The sequence below is a fragment of the Leptodactylus fuscus genome, chromosome 5, assembly GCF_031893055.1.
Source record: "Leptodactylus fuscus isolate aLepFus1 chromosome 5, aLepFus1.hap2, whole genome shotgun sequence".
Classification (NCBI taxonomy): domain Eukaryota; kingdom Metazoa; phylum Chordata; class Amphibia; order Anura; family Leptodactylidae; genus Leptodactylus; species Leptodactylus fuscus.
This window is the reverse complement of record NC_134269.1, coordinates 45,884,373-45,902,001: the sequence shown is the minus strand read 5'-3', so window position 1 is coordinate 45,902,001 and position 17,629 is coordinate 45,884,373. Positions and strand designations below refer to the sequence as shown.

Sequence of the window (17,629 nt, the reverse complement as noted above, 5' to 3'; positions counted from 1 at the left end):
CTGAAGTTATGTGACAGGGAAAGTGACATTTATTATATTAGTGACTTATAATAGGTGAAGGGCACGGGAAGCTATAAAATTTTAAGAAAATTCATACTCACCTTCCCTTACTTTTTAAGGACCCCTCACATCCAGTGCTCTCTCTCCACCAATAACATCATGCCCCAGGAGTTACTTGGCCCCCAAGCGTCATAATGTCACAGGCCTCAGTAGTGACCCCAGGTACATGACATCACTAGGAAAGTGCCAGAAGCCATGAGGAGGCCCAAAAGAGGCAAGGAAAGGTGAGTATGAATATTTTTTATTTTTTCACCTCTCTGGACCTCCATCTATTATATTCGCCTGAGACAAAAAAAAAACTATTTGGAATATTTGGATGGAAGCCGGCCCTGTACAAGTCAGTTTTCCCGTTTCTAATCACCAATTATCTATCATGTATTATATCCAGCACATGACTCCATAAGCTGCCTTTTCTCAATATGGAGGACCATGTGGGTTTGCATTTTTTTGGCACCTGAATTCCTGTAATTTGCACCACATTTATTAACCTTTGCATGATGTTTGATATACTTGGTGTATATATAATTCTACACTTTTATCCTGAGGAGTTGCTCGACCTATTGTTTTTTGCAGTCCCCTTCTTATCTGTCCTCATAAGACGTTTCTGGTTAGAACCCCATCGCTGACAGACAGGAGATGACTACATCTGACAAGTTCATGCCGTATAGAATAAATCAGCCATTATTATTTTATTCTTTGATCTTTTAACATTTTGCACCTTTCTCTTGGCAGCTGCCCGCTTGTGTTTGCAGCATATTACCATTTATTTTACGTTTTATTGCAGAGCTAAGTGCTTCCTGTGATCCATATACATTTCCTATTGATTTCACACACAAACTGCAATGAGGAGTGATCCTCTATTGGTTTATTAATAATGATAACAATTATACAAATGGCAGGCTGGGAAAGGACACTTCAGCAAGTAGTGTACGGGTCTGATTTATAGGGGTTGTGCTGTGAGCTTGTGCATGCAGACACCTTTGTCTTAGGACCACATCCTTTACCCAGCTCAATGTTATTCTATTATTACAGGACCTGCAGTAGCAAAGGATTTTCAGTTATTAGTAGCAAACCACAATGTATGGGGAAACATAGCAATAATGCTGTAATGTATACAATGGGTGATTCTAATAATTATGCCGCTATAATATGTATGTATGCAAATGACAAGCTGGCTAGTTTTTATGAACCAATAATGTCTATATTATTCACATCACTGAGTTCACCAGTGCTGGGAGCCCAACAACCAATTCAATGGGGGCTTCAATCCTATACTACCCAATGGTAGTGTGGAAGAGTTTGATGGAAGGATCCTGGACCAGTGGTAGAAATCTACGTAGTATTATAAGTATCCCAATTAATTCTTGTAATTAAGGACCGTTTTGGTGGGATATTTCCTACAAGAAAGGTCACATTTTCCAAATAACCTTTGGCAGATAGCAACTACAGTAGGTAGCAATAGTCAGTAACCGGGACGTGGTTGTGTCTTATGCTGCTGATGCTGGGGTTACATGTGTAGTCAGCACAACAACAAGGAATTATTGGGCAGATTTATTAGTCATTTGACCCCTTTTGTTTTGCAATAATTTGGGGGGCTAGTGATAGTCAACTTCTGAGCTTAGTATCTGTACTCACCCCGGTTTTATGTATTTGTACTATATATTAAGTCACTCACTATATGCAAGTGGACAGTTTAATAGATATACATACACTATATGCAACTAGGCTGATATACTGTTGCTTTGCTTGAAGATTATGATTGGTCTCATTTTTGTCCTAGTGTTGTTACTAGTACTTAGTCTTGATAATTAGTGTTAGTGTGTTAGTGATGTTACTAGTAGTTAATGTTGTTATTTAGTGTGTTAGTGTTTTTACTAGTAGTTAGTCTTGTTAGTTAGTGTGTTAGTGTTGTTACTATTAGTTAGTATTGTCAGAGTGTTAGTGATGTTACTAGTAGCTAGTGTTGTTAGTGACGTTAGTGTTGTTACTAGTAGATAGTGTTGTTAGTGTGATAGTGTTGTTACTATTAGTTAGTGTTGTTAGTGTGTTAGTGTTGTTACTATTAGTTAGTGTTGTTACTGTGTTAGTGTTGTTACTAGTAGTTAGTGTTGTTAGCGTTGTTACTATTAGTGTTGTTAGAGTGTTAGTGTTGTTACTAATAGTTAGTGTTGTTAGTGTGTTAGTGATGTTAGTGTTGTTACTAATAGTTAGTGTTGTTAGTTAGTGTGTTAGTGTTGTTACTATTAGTTAGTGTTGTTAGTTAGTGTGTTAGTGTTGTTATTATTAGTTAGTGTTGTTAGAGTGTTAGTTTTGTTACTAGTAGTTAGTGTTGTTAGTGTTGTTGCTAGTAGTTACTGTTACTAGTAGGTAATGTTATTAGTTAGTGTTGTTAGTGTGTTAGTGTTGTTACAAGTAGCTAGTGTTGTTAGTTAGTGTGTTAGTGTTGTTACTAGTAGTTAGTGTTTTTAGTGTGTTAGTGTTGTTGCTAGTAGTTAATGTTACTAGTAGGTGATGTTATTAGTTAGTGTTGTTAGTGTGTTAGTGTTGTTACTGTACTTACATTTTATGAGTTTGTTGATTTTATAGTTTATTAAATATAATTGATCTTTAATAAAGAAGGTTGCTACTTGATTTAATGTTCATGTTCTTTCCTTTTTAAGCTTGAGTTGTGTTGTTTTGGTATAATCCTTGTTACATAGGAGTATTATGTATAATCCCATAAAGCTGCAGTCTAGCATGTATAGTGTCACTCCATGTAGCACCGTGGCTCTAACAGAAACAGATCAGGACAGTGTTCAATTATATCTGTCAGCCTCATAGATATTGAATGAAGTGGCACCGTTCATGCTTGACCAACTTTCAAACTTCTTCTCACTGCAATCCTGTACTGAAAAGAGACAAGGAGCTGGGGTTCTGCCATTGTAGTGGTCCCCTGTAGAGATGAGCGAACACTAAAATGTTCGAGGTTCGAAATTCGATTCGAACAGCCGCTCACTGTTCGAGTGTTCGAATGGGTTTCGAACCCCATTATAGTCTATGGGGAACATAAACTCGTTAAGGGGGAAACCCAAATTCGTGTCTGGAGGGTCACCAAGTCCACTATGACACCCCAGGAAATGATGCCAACACCTCTGGAATGACACTGGGACAGCAGGGGAAGCATGTCTGGGGGCATAAAAGTCACTTTATTTCATGGAAATCCCTGTCAGTTTGCGATTTTCGCAAGCTAACTTTTCCCCATAGAAATGCATTGGCCAGTGCTGATTGGCCAGAGTACGGAACTTGACCAATCAGCGCTGGCTCTGCTGGAGGAGGCGGAGTCTAAGATCGCTCCACACCAGTCTCCATTCAGGTCCGACCTTAGACTCCGCCTCCTCCGGCAGAGCCAGCGCTGATTGGCCGAAGGCTGGCCAATGCATTCCTATGCGAATGCAGAGACTTAGCAGTGCTGAGTCAGTTTTGCTCAACTACACATCTGATGCACACTCGGCACTGCTACATCAGATGTAGCAATCTGATGTAGCAGAGCCGAGGGTGCACTAGAACCCCTGTGCAAACTCAGTTCACGCTAATAGAATGCATTGGCCAGCGCTGATTGGCCAGAGTACGGAACTCGACCAATCAGCGCTGGCTCTGCTGGAGGAGGCGGAGTCTAAGATCGCTCCACACCAGTCTCCATTCAGGTCCGACCTTAGACTCCGCCTTCTCCAGCAGAGCCAGCGCTGATTGGCCGAATTCCGTACTCTGGCCAATCAGCACTGGCTAATGCATTGTATTGGCGTGATGAAGCAGTGCTGAATGTGTGTGCTTAGCACACACATTCAGCTCTACTTCATCGGGCTAATAGAATGCATTGGCCAATCAGCGCTGGCCAATGCATTCTATTAGCTTGATGAAGCAGAGTGTGCACAAGGGTTCAAGCGCACCCTCGGCTCTGATGTAGCAGAGCCGAGGGTGCACAAGGCGCCATTCGATTCGAACATGGCGAACACCCTGATATCCGATCGAACATGTGTTCGATAGAACACTGTTCGCTCATCTCTAGTCCCCTGTCCTTGGTGGTCCCCCAATGAGAATACACTTATCACCTGTCATAAATACTAATTGTTGGATTTCTTACTAAAGTTTTCCATGCATAAAGGACATCTATCTCCTTTGCCCTAAACCTAATCATGCACATGCTGCAGTCAGATTGTTTTGACTGTGGTTAATCTCCCAGCTCAGAAATGTTGAAAAGAAGCATGTGTGATCCTTGATCCTTGATTGATGCACATTGGACATTGGTCTATAGATCCATCAAGGGTACTCTGATGTGTATTCTCATTGCATACCTATTTCTTTGAAAAATATCCACAGTGGAAAATATACAACGGCTGTCTCCAATTGGGAAGACTCCATTACTTACAGGGGTGTAACTTGAGAAGGTGTAGAAGGTGCAGTTGCACCAGAACCCTGGAGTCTTAGGGGACCCATAAGCACTGGCATCAGAATTGAGATTGCAGATTCCATCTGGCCCCTAAGCCAAGGAGACCCACAGATTACCCGAACCACACTAAGGTTCATTAAACAGCTTAGCCCCGTAACCATTACTATCAAGAATTCACTGTAGGGATGAGATACGGGGCCCCGGACAAAAGATTGCATCAGGGCTCACAAGAATATAGTAACGCCAATGGTCACTTAGTCTAGTAAGGCAGGGAATTTAGTATAAAAATTGAATTCTGTGTATAGCATATTGTATGTATGTATCATTTTGTAGGTGTAACTGTAGCAATAAAATGGTATAGGCAATATAACTGTAGTACTACAATGTTCATTGTTGATATGTTTATGGAACAACAAATAAATTCTACTTAGTTTATCATGGCTGATATGTTGGTCGCCCAACCTTCTAGATAAAGCTAACTATCTCATATAGTCTCTACTTTTTATTTTGTCTACTTATTCTGAAAAGAAAGGAAAAATGATGGACACAATTGGGTTTTGTTGAAGGGGGCTAGTTGAGCAGTGGGGGTAAGAGTGAAAAGATAAATCATGCTAGACATATTTCACCTGAAGGAAAGCTAAGTGACTGGATGGAAGGCCTATTTATCATATTGCGGCGGTCTGGCAGCTGGTTAACCAGACACACAAGGATAGTCAATAAAACTCACTTGAATAATACTACTGCTTTGACTTGTCTGCCTTTTAATTTGGTGAATAAATAAAGCCTCTGCCGCCGGGGGCCGCTCCCCACCCACCACAGCTGCCTGCACAGTAAATTCTCTCAATTAAATAGTTCAGCAGTGATGATGGAAAGCCAGCGCATAAGCAAACTCTATACAGGTGCGTACTATAATGGAGACCTTAAGGTAAAATGTTACTTTGGTTGTACTAAATCTTCCTGAAAAGAACATATCAATATACTACAACGTAAAAAATAGGCTAAACCATACACATAAATAACATTACCTTTTGGAGTATTCTCTGCTATGAGCAAATCGTTTGTTAACAGAAAAAAACAGATAACAAAGTGCCCCCTAGTGGGCATCCTCTGTTTAACTAGAATCTATGGGGGAACATAAGTGTTCTACTTCCCTGCAGTGCCACCGCCAGGGGAAATTAGGCATTACAACATGTCCATCGTAACCATTGGGTTGTCTTTGTATTACATGATAAGATAGGTCTTCTAAACCAAAAGACACCCTATGTCACTCTCCACACTGGTCAAGGAATAAACGTGGGACCTACCCCCTTTCCCTTTGTATTGTATAGAGTATATGAAATTCAATATGCTAAATGCGACAACCTCTTTAAGGAAGACCTGCCAGCATAGATAATAACAGATACTCTTTTAGTTACGTTCCTTTTTGTAACACCAATCAGAACACCAAAAACCTTCCACATGACATGGAACAGATGACACAGTTAATGGTCATTCTTGTACAGTATATTCCTAGTACCCAATGGGATGAAAGTAATAGTTACTTGAAAATCTCAGCCTGTCATGTAATTACTCTGTATACTGAATAAATGACAATTACCATAGGACAGGAACCTCATGGTAGTGTCTCAAAATTGATGGTTACCCTTAAGACAGGACATCAATTTGAGACCGGCCAGGGTCTGACTATTGGAAACCCCTAGACCATTTCTTTTCTCAAGGGAATAGGGAAATTTAATAGGGAAAGAAAAACACAGAAGAAAACACAGCAAAAAAAAATGCTGCGTACAGAATGCAACGCATTTTCACTTTGATTTTTTTGTAGCATTTTTTAACTGGATTTTGCTACATGGGGGCTTAGCACACAAACATTTTTTTTTTTTTTAAATCCACAATTGCTGGTCTGCAATTGCAGATAAAAGTACTGACCCATAAATTTCAATGGGCCCATACACACAGGTGTAGTTTTTGCCGCAAGTTATGGTTCTGTCATTCATTTGAATGTATGGGTCTGTCAAAACCACGGATGACACACAGATCCCAATAAGTGTGTCATCCATGTCGTGTTTACTAACCTGTAGACCGCACACCATTGTGTGCAGAAGGGCTAAAGCTGTGTTCAGATGACCAAAGCACAAAACGACCATGAAAAGGGGACATTTTTCATGGTCATTGCTTCCATGGGGATCTAATTTAACGGATCCTTCAAAGATTTTAATCCATTGTGGGATTTGTGACAATAGAACGTGTCCTATTTTTTGACAATGGCCGTTAAGTTAAACTTGTCAAGTACTGTATGCTATTCACATCCCCCATGAGATATGTCGTGCATCATTGGTAAACGCTTTGTTAGTAGCAAGGCAAAAATGTAACATAATAATTGTGATAGGTTATCTGCGAAGATGGAGCGCTATAGTAGTGGACTCTTCACAGAGGGGGCTAATGCCATTAAAGATTTCACAGGGCTTGTGACACACATCATAACATACTGTGCAGGTAGGACCACGACAGGGCTCTCTGTATGTCGTCAGCATGCTGCAGATAGGAATAGGGCCGGGGCTTGTGGATGGTAACGCTGCTGACAGCACTGATAAAGCAGCCTGAAAACAGCCTCGGTAGGGGCTCCGCTTCGTTAAAGGTGATGGCATATAGTGCATTATAACCCCTTGACTGTTAAAGCTGTTAAAGAGCCATAGGAGAACCTATGCAGATCATTAGCCTTTCTAATCCTCCCCCCTCCAAAACCCATCCTGGTGCTGAGCAAGACTAATTAAAAGCAGCAGGACGCACCATTAACAGTGAACTCGATGAAGCCTGGAAATAGTAAATAACCTTAACCTCTGGTCTGCTGGATGGATCTTTATGGGATTCCTGGCTGGAATTACCTGTAAGAATTATGAGGCGACTACTTTACATTTATCCAATTGCTTATTCACTACTTGAAACATTCACAGTATAAAATCAGACATGTTCCATATATTTTATGGAGTTATTAATATTGGAATATCTAAGCTTGTAGGCAGGCTGCATCCTGACCGGGGACATAGGACCTTATCCTAAGGAAGTGTGTGGTGCTTATAAGTGGCATTGTCCGCACCTCTTGGGCATTATGATGGCCTTGAAGATTTTTTGATTCCTTCTTGAATGTTGACTAGATCTCTGACCACTAAAGGTACAATTCTGGCTTTGGTCCTCCATATTCTGCTAATTCTGATCTCAAAATCTTTGTACTCCTTGACTTTCTCTGTTCTCTTTTAGGTTATGTAGAATGGCAACATCTATAAGAAAGCAGTTCTTATTGAACAATGTAGCACAATGTCAGGATGATTTGCAAAAGATAAGATAATCCTTTAATAGTCCCACCATGGGGAAATTCAGTAATAGTATGATGATTTTGCACAGCACATAATAATAATAATAATAATAATAATAATAATAATAATAATAATAATAATAATAATAATAATAATAATTATTATTATTATTATTATTATTATTATTATTATTATTATTATTATTATTATTATTATTATTATTATTATTATTTCATGTTTAGATTTTTTATAGAACATATAGACTAGTTGTCAACATGTAACAGCCACAATACAAAGATGAGAACGATAACAGATTTGCAGAAGACATTGGACTGAGGGTTTAATAGCCATCTATAGCCTATACCAGGGGTGTACAACCTGTGTTGCAAAACTACCTTACACCTCTTTAAATACATTGTAGGCTTATGGCTGTCAGGGCATAGTGGGAGCTGTAGTTTAGTAACAAATGGAGCTACAGGACATATTAGAGCTCGTGGGTTTGGAAATTTTTTGGTACTGTATAAGGAGGTACAGCACACTAAGGAAACACAATCCTCTTCATATCCTCTGGAGGTAAAGGTGGTCATCTTGCCAATACATGTCAGTGAGATTAAGATTGGCTGATTTCTATACAACTAGCACACCATCTATTGTGTATTAGATGTTTCCCAATGTTTGTTTAACAATGGGAAAAAAAAGGATTGGGTCTGTTAAACCCCAACGTGACTGATAATTGATGATTTCTTCTCAAGGGAGGTACGCCACCATCAGGAGTATCTGGTAATGGCTAATTCAACTTTTCTGCATTGGCAATGCATGCAAACTCAGTTGAACCAATTGTGCATGTACAGTATATAGGGTATATAGCAGGGAATAATAACCATTAATGCTGTGTGCCCTTCTTTAGATCCATGCCAGTATCAGTGCAATTCATAAATGTTTTACTGAACGGAGGTGAGTCCCTACATAAACCACCTTGTACCATTACTTTGGGCAATACAGACAACAGCACAGCAAAACTACCAAAAAATGATAATATGAATTATCAGGTTTGTTGGACTAAAGTTGGACATTGGATAGGTGTTGACTAAATGTATTCCACCAAAAGGACTTCTTCCCAACCTCCTTAGCTTGGCTGAGAATGTATGTCTCTAAAGTGGGAAAAATGGGCATAAGCCACTGCCAGGCTGTGACCTATTACTACTAAAATATACATGTTGGACATGTTGAAAACTAGCTCCCTTATCCTTCTTCCCACCAACATTTCACCCCAATATACTGTATATGAGATGGTTGGAACATCCTGCTGAAATCATTGGGTTTGGTCAATCTGCTGTGTATGCCCAACTTTAGTCTTTAGTTAACCACAGATAAGCCTTGTATATGTTTACACCATGAGACTGGATCAATTGACTATGACTAAAGGTGACCATACACAGTTTTATCTGGCTAATATGACTATTTTGCCAACAATCTGTCATGTATGTGACGTGAATGACTGTTTACTGGTGGCCAAAGACAGATCTGCCATGTTGAATACTTGTCAACCAAAAGTACTAGTATTTGGCATGATCCCACACTTTTGGTCCATCATGAGCCAACTTGTACAGACTCACTTTTCTTATCAACTAAACAAATGCCCCCGATTGGTCACTTTAGTTGTCAATGTTGGTGGTGGGATCATTTATAAAATGACCCTATCATTCATCAAACAAGTGCATGACCACCATCCAAAATCTACTGTGCGCCGACAGCCTAAGAATTTTGGTAAACAGTCTTGTCAATTCCCTAAAATATTTACAGGCACATGAAAGATGAGGCTACAATTTCTCATTTTCCTAAATCAAGGCGATTTCCAGTATAATATATATCCTACTAACAGACAGCATGTAAAGCTGAGAAATTAAAATTGCTGGCCAAGAAGGGCCGAGATCCTAATGAACAGCAAAATGATGAATCACCTAAGATGCCTCCGAGGAGTTTTAACACAAATTAGGACGGAATGATAAAATGCGATAAGCAGAGGAAATACATCCTTCCTAGATATGACCCTTATTTTGCTTGTAACCAGTCACAAAAACAGCAGGCAACTTTTTAATAGATATATAACACAGCATTTTTTATATAATGACATGAGACAGACACGGAAAAGTACAATAGCCTCAAAGGATAAAGGGTGGGATACAGTCGATGAACCTAGTTGCTGCATTGCACAAGCCTCGTAATGTTCTGTTGTGAAGCACGACAAGAAAACACGGCACGGTAAGCAACACGATTCCCTGTGCCAGCAGTATCCTGATCAATCCGTACCCCCTACTAAGAGCAGGGTGCTCTCACAACTATGAGAAATGAATGCATTTCCCAATGTGACATCCAGAAAAACATCGGCAAGAGAATTTCATCTTAGTAATTAGAAATGCTCAGATTTCCATGAGCCGTGCCCGATGTTTAATCTTTCATGTACACAACATTCTCCCATTTTGTTCCGTGTCAGTATCATAGAAAGAAATCATAATTCAATGTCAGGTCACTAAGTGGAGGTCTACCAATTATGTACTGTATATCACCGAGCCAGATCTATTAAAGTGCCGCAGACATAACTAATCTAGACATATGGCAACACAGCATGGAGTGCAATTATAGCCCAGGAATTGAGTGTTTTATTTGTGGGTGTTTACATGCACCTTTTATGTCGAAATATAACACAAGATAATATTGTGACAAAATGTGCATCGTAAAGTGGGTTATGGACAGAATATGATTCCATATTATATCAACATGTGTATTATATCTAAATACTATACATGGCAGTATATATTTATAATAAAATATACTGAAAATTACTCAAAATAGGAGACCTACCTAAAAAGGACTTTGTCCGATGCTGGTGCTCTTTATTTCATTGAGTCTTGACACACATAGGAAATGTCCAGAATTACCCATGCAGGTAGCCACTGACTGAGACACGTCACTGCAGCCACCAGTGGTTAGGTGAGCAGGCACTTCAAGTGCGTTAATAGACCTGGGCAATACCAGAAACAGACTAGTATGCAGAAAGTATCTCTTTTGTTGCGATATATATTATGTAGCTGGAAAAACTCCTTTAGGCTAAGCCCCACGTAACAGGACACAGCAAAAAAGTTCTGCAGGAAAGAACACGGTGGCCGGGAACCTCTATGGACTTTCTGTTTCCATTATACCTATATGGAAACCACTAGCATTTCCTTAGGTATAATTGACATGGTGAGATTTCCAAAATCGCAATGGTTTTGGAGATCATACCTGTGCATATATTTCCACAGTGGGGTTCACTAGAATCCCATCCACTATGCAGGGACTGTAAAACACCACGGTGGGACCCCAGCCTTAATATATTTGTCTACTCGAATCGGATATCGAAACCTATTATAGTCTATGGGGGGAAAATGCTCGTTTCAGGGGTAGGCAACGTTCGATCAAATTATACTTACCAAGTCCACGAGTGAGGGTCAGGCTGGATCCTCCGAGCAGTCTTCTCCTTGCAGCATCTTCCGGCTCTTCATTCACTCTGCCAGGCATCAGGCCTAGGCAGACCCGACTGCGCATGCCCGCACTACAAGCGGACATGCGCAGTCGGCTCTGCCCAGGCCTGCACGGAGAAGACTTCTAAAGGCAGCATTGATTGGCCGACTGTATAGCATTCTGCTCTGTTCTGCATGTTCTGCATCAAACTTTTACATTCAAACAGCAAGTGGTACTCGATCGAGTATGAGTATTTTGAATACCATAGTATTCGATCGAATACCTACTCGATCGAGTACTACTCGCTCATCTCTAATTCAGGATATTGGAATAAGAGATGACGTCAACTAATGGCCTCTAGGTAGCAGAACGCAATGAACCATCAACCAGAATTCTGGTTCAATGACTGCCAAAAAACCCAATGTACTTGTCTTGGTTCAGATTTTACTATTGTGGTTATGACTAGACACTTGGGTAAATGGGGCACATCTATAGAGCAATGTGCAGCATCTACATTTGTAGTGTACCTTATATGCATGGCAATGCACCAAAAATCCCCTGTCATAAATTTGTGGCTTAAAGTACATAACTGTAGACTCCACATATGCCAGATGTATCGTCCACCATCATCTATGTGATAAATATGATATATTTAAGTTTTTACTGTTGTACTAACTGTTGGCTATCTCCAGTGGTCCCCATTGAAATGAACGGAGCATGATGTACAACCAGGTGCCCTCGGGTGCAAAACACTCCTACTCTTGAGGATGGTGGGGGGGACACACCAATCAGAGCGTTACCCCCAATCCAATGGATAGGCTGTAACTTTTTGTAACCGTAATACCCCTTTAACAAAGACATCTTGCAATGTTGGACAACACAGGATCCATAACTCCATTTTATGCAGGGAATGAGAATGTTAAACTTGAGAACTGCTACAAAACTACAAGTCTCAGCATGCTCTAAAAGCCACAGGCAGAAAATGTCATACTGATAGCTGTAATTTCTCAATAGCTGGAACATTGTAACTTCAAAGACCACATAACACAGAATTCAAAGTAACATTTTATGGGGTAAAAAAGGAAAATGAATCAGAATTTTATATTTCTAGCCATTGTATTTTCTCTGTCGTTTATTGTCTGAAAAATAAGAAGATTGTTGTGCCGAGGGCGGTGAACGCAGGAGCTGTCCAACTGTTGCGGTGCTGAACTCAGGAACAGCCACTAGCGAGACAAGGAAAACTGGGTCTCGCAATTCTTAGATGAACTCTACGCTATAACATATACAAGTTTGTTAAAGTTTGTTAAAAGAGTTGTCGATGAGTAGATAGTGATGGCCTATGTATTCCACACCGTTCTTGATCATTCCTGCCATGCCAAAAATTTATTACAAGGTGCATCTTTCGTGATCCGTGCACCTAAAGAAAAATCTGTACCAGCTGGTGTAAATTTTTAGGATAATTTATGCCTGAAATAATGAATATAACAGGAACCATTCCCGATTGAGAAAAGTCACATGCAGGCAAAGAACTAAAATTTTGTGCAAAAATTCCTACTCATTGCAAAAAAATGGATTTGTTTTATGGCTTGTCCTTACCTTTAGGTAGGGTTTATAGATACAATAGGAAGAATTTCCAGCCTATATTACAAAGGATATAGGCTATAGCATAAAAGTCTTCACCTATAGAGGTACATAGGTGTGTTTTTGTATTTACAGTACAGTGCTAGCGCTATATCTACCAGGGAATGAATAAAAAACCCTTGTCATATATGTTATATAGTGCTAAGATCTAACTCTAGTACCAGGCAGTAAAACGCGTGCTGGCTCCTCTCGACTGTGTACAGTATCATTAATAAGCTTCATGGGTCATGTATTTTGTCATTCTCTGATTCCATAGACTCACTGGGAAATAGAATTATTTGTGTTTATTTCAATGTGACTCAACAGAAGGGACACAGCCGAGTGTGCGATCCTTTGATGACTATGTTGTCTGCATCGCCACATTGCTCTGCTGTAAAAGGATCACACTTAATGGGCCATACTCCTTTTCAGTGTCGCTGCTGCTGCAATAACCTGTAGTCAGAAGGACAAACTCAGCAGGCCATAATGCACATGCCTCATTGTTCTGTGTTGTCATCCCACAGGACTTAGGTTACTTCTTTGTGTAGTTTGAAGGCCAGTCCTTGACAGTGAACAGTACATTATATCTACTTATAACAAGAGTGGAGAAGTTATTGCAAAAAAATCATAACATTAAAGCTCATAGCGGATATTGCATTTCTTTTTTGTAAAGAAATATGAAGAGTTTCCCTAAGAAATTGCATTTATGTCCTATGTAGGTTGCAATAGCATCCCTAATGCAATATTGTACAAATAAAATCAAGCTGAACCCAAAAAAGCAAAACTATCTTTATTTAAGCAATGTTTAAACATTCATAAAAAAAGCAAAAATTCTTTAGAAATCTGTAAAAAAGTTGATAAAAGAGAACAGTCTGGAAAGCTTCTTAGAAAGATCTGGGAGAAATCAGCTAGAAACAATGTAGAAGGGCAGCACGGCGGCTCAGTGGTTAGCATTGCAGCACTGGAGTCCTGGGTTCAAATCCTGCCAAGGACAACATCTGCAAGGAGTTTGTATGTTCTCCCCGTGTTTGTGTGGGTTTCTTCCAGGTACTCCGGTTTCCTCCCACACACCAAAGACATACTGTTAGGGAATTTAGATTGTGAGCCCTATATGGGACAGCGACTGTGTAACAGGACCGGACTGATCTGTTCCTCGGGGGACTGTTCTACAAAGGTGCAACACCCAAAAGTGAGAAGTCACCTAAAGAGGAGGAATATTAGGGCTAGTTCACACGTGAACTGCCCGCGCGGGTTTTGACACAGAGAGAGACGCGGCGAGACGCGTCTCTCTCTTGTCAAAACCCGCCCGCCGTGACCATCGCTGTCGCAGCTTAACCCTCTGCTGTCGGCTCAAATGAATGAGCCGACATAGGAGGGAGCTGCCGGGGGCGGAAGCCGCGCGGCTTCCGCCTGAAGAAAGGACATGTCCTTTCTTTTCTCCGCTAGCAGCAGCTCGCCGCTAGCGGAGAACCGAAGCCCGGCGGTCTCCATAGACCACCATTATAAGGGGAGGTTTTGGATGCGAAATCCGCTGTCAAAAACCTCCCCTTATACTCACGTGTGAACTAGCCCTTACACTAGTCACTGCTGAAAGAAGCTTGACCTTTGCACGTTCATAGAACAAAAATTAAGGGTAGAGATGATGAAACCATTGCACTGGACCACCAATGTGCTAAAATGACTCTGCCTATATATATGTGTTTTCAGTGGCTTAACTAAAGTCTTGTGCAATCTTTTGTCTGGGGCCCTCTACCTCATCCCTACAGTGAATTCTTGATAGTGATGGTTATGGCTGCTAAGAAGTTTAATCCACCTTAGTGTGGTTAGGGGAATCTGTGGGTCTCCATGGCTTATGGACCAGATGGAAGCTGCAATATCAATACTGATGTCAGTGCTTATGGGCCCCGATGCGATGGCACCCTCTGCACCCCCTCAAATTACACCCCTGTGGGTGTGTGCCAAACTCTTCTATTAGCCATAGATTATGATCATGAACATCACTGGCAGGATCAAGACCCCAGTAATGAACAAGCTTGTTCCAACATACAAGGCAAAATAAAATAGCAATATAAGATTAATACACAAAAAGTAGGATCAGATCCCGATCGCTGATCGAGCAAATTTCACAATCTCGATCGGGATCAGGATCGGCTGGAAAATGATCGAAAATCGGATTTTAAAAACGATCCTGAAATCTCAAGATCGGCTCAACCGATATACTGTATGATAGAACTTCATGGGACTTCTTAATAGTAGCGCCAAACTAGCATCCAAAATACATGACTCTTTCCATGATATTAAGATGTCAATGAGATACCGAGATGATTTTTTTTATCTGCATTGCTTGTGTTAGTTCCTTGTTAAGATAGCACACCGCAATAAAGTGACATGTCTAAGGTCGCACACATTTGCTGACACTGAGACTTAAAATGGGATTTCCCTGTCATCCTCAACAGCGGCACAATGTGGGGTATTTCTGCCCCTGTGTGCTGGTAGGACAGGCGGATATTTAATTAGCCAATCAAATGCGTGGCAGGCCCTATAAGAGGGCACAAGAACCTCCCCTCTGCGTGTTTTTTTCTGTCCTGTGTGGACAGAGGACAGGTGGGAGGACTTGTGTCCTCTTTGAGAAGCTCAGCAGGATCACTCACCTCCTGAGCGGTTGTTTTCTTCTTGTCACCTTCTGTGCCCTGCGGGGAGAAGGTGCTTGTTAGCCATGTGTGGCTACCCCCCTCTATCCCCCCTGCCCCCCCTCTCCTCCGCTTCCCCTGCTCCTTGTGACTTACCTGACATTTTGGTGAGAGTCCAGGGACTCCGCATGCCGCCTCTGGTGGCCGCGCGGACTGCCGGCCGCTGTAAGCGCGCACTTCCGGTTTCGCCGGAAGTATCATAGCGCCATGGCAACGGCCTGGCGCTGGCGGCCGCTCACTCAGGGAAGATTCAGGCCTTATTAAAGGCCGGAAAAGACGGGGAGATGTGGGGGTAAGTGCCCATGTTAAGGGCCTCTTGGTGGGGGGGAATGTATATCTTTGCAGACCCCTGATTACAGGGTTAGTTGTCTGGGCAGGTTGCCTCACCTGCTTTGATTGTGGCTCCGCCCACTTCCAGCCGGCCAGAATTAAGAGGCTGGCTGGCCTGGTGTCAGAGACCTTCCTGCAGTATCTGCTGAAGGCGTGCGATTGTGGTGTTCATTGATCTTGAACTCTTTTCCAGTTTGCAAACTTTATTGGGAACCGGCTGTGATGGCCGAGTGGTTAAGGTTTTGGACTCGAAATCCAATGGGGTCTCCCCACACAGGTTCAGATCCTGTTCACAGCGCCAGCCCGGCTAGCTCAGTCGGTAGAGCATGAGACTCTTAATCTCAAGGTCGTGGGTTCGAGTCGCACGTTGGGCGCCAAGTCACCTCTCTGTCCGGTCTACAGGACCTGGTAAGATTTACCCTTTTTTTAAAAGCTGGTATGATGTCATGGTGACAGTGTTGCATGGTCTATTATCTCTCTCTGTAGGATATGTCATCCTCTACTACCCCTCCTGGGGATGGTAGGAAGAAAACCTCTTCCAAGAGGAAACATCTTTCCTGCTTCGATTGCGACACACCGTTCCCTGATGGTAGGTAGCGGCTTGAAAGGTCGTGCCCTGCGGGGTACTACTGGTCCTATAACTTGCCTATTTTCAGGCTATGAGTGGGCCCGTTGTCGCGGGTGCAGAGGTCCTCCACCTGTGGAGCCCTCTCCCAGAGATATGATGGCATGGGTCAAGGAGATGGTGAGTTTGGGCATCGCTTGGGTAAATAGTTTTTCCCTTGCTTGTACTCTCCTTTTTGTTTTGCAGGATGATTCCCTCAAAGGGATCCATTGCACCTTGTCTCAGCTCACCAGGAGACCATGCTCTGAGCTCCGTTCCTCGTCTCTCCCCCCCCCCCCTTGTAACACCTGCGGGTGGCAGAGGATGATTCCTCCGAGGACAACTCAGTTATTCCAGCAGAACTGCGTTCCATTATGAACAAACGGGCAGGCTGCTGAAGTCCATCCGGTCTACAGTGGGCCGAGATGTTGACGGGGAAGCCTCCACGTCTGCCTCTGGGGGACATATTGCCTTCCATGCGGACGCCACGCTGACCGACCTTATGGCGCAGCAGTGGAAACAGCCAGAGAAAGGACATTCGCTTTCCAGGATCTTCAAGAGTTTGTTTCCTATTAACACTACCCAGTGGGATTCCTGGGGGCCTCCCCCGAAGGTGGATTTGGCCGTAGCAAAGCTGTCCCGCAGAACCCTGGTGCCCTTGGAAGATGGTTCAAATCTTCAGGACCCTCTGGATCGTAGGGCAGACTCCGTTCTGAAGAAGGTCTACTCAGCTTCCTCCGCGCAAGCCTCTGTGGCCATAGCCTCCTCTATGGTTGGTGACTTTTTGCGCAACCGCTTAGCCGTCTTGGAGCGGGATATAGACTTGGGCGTAGACAGAGATGAGATTCTGGCCTCTATGAAAAGAGTTCATAGGGCTGCAGATTATTTGGCGGAATCCTCCTGCCATCAATTAAAAATCTCCGCCAAATCTATGGCGTTGTCTACTGCGGCCCGTAGACCCCTTTGGCTAAAGCCTTGGCGGGCAGATTTTGCGTCTAAAGCAGCACTCTGTGCTCTCCCCTTTGAGCCGGGAAGGGTGTCTGGCCAAAGCTTAGACGCCATTATGGAGGGATTAGCTGAAGGTAGG

At 42.2% G+C, this 17,629-nt stretch overlaps 1 protein-coding gene and 1 non-coding gene across 3 annotated transcripts in view; one reads left to right on the top strand and one right to left on the bottom strand.

The window, feature by feature from the left end:
• The window catches only part of UNC5D (unc-5 netrin receptor D), a 562,375-nt gene that overhangs the window by 386,694 nt on the left and 158,052 nt on the right, over positions 1-17,629 (bottom strand). The gene's annotated exons all lie outside the window — the stretch shown is intronic.
• Positions 16,155-16,236, top strand: TRNAS-CGA (transfer RNA serine (anticodon CGA)). Its single transcript has one exon. It is a non-coding gene; the product is annotated as a tRNA-Ser (tRNA).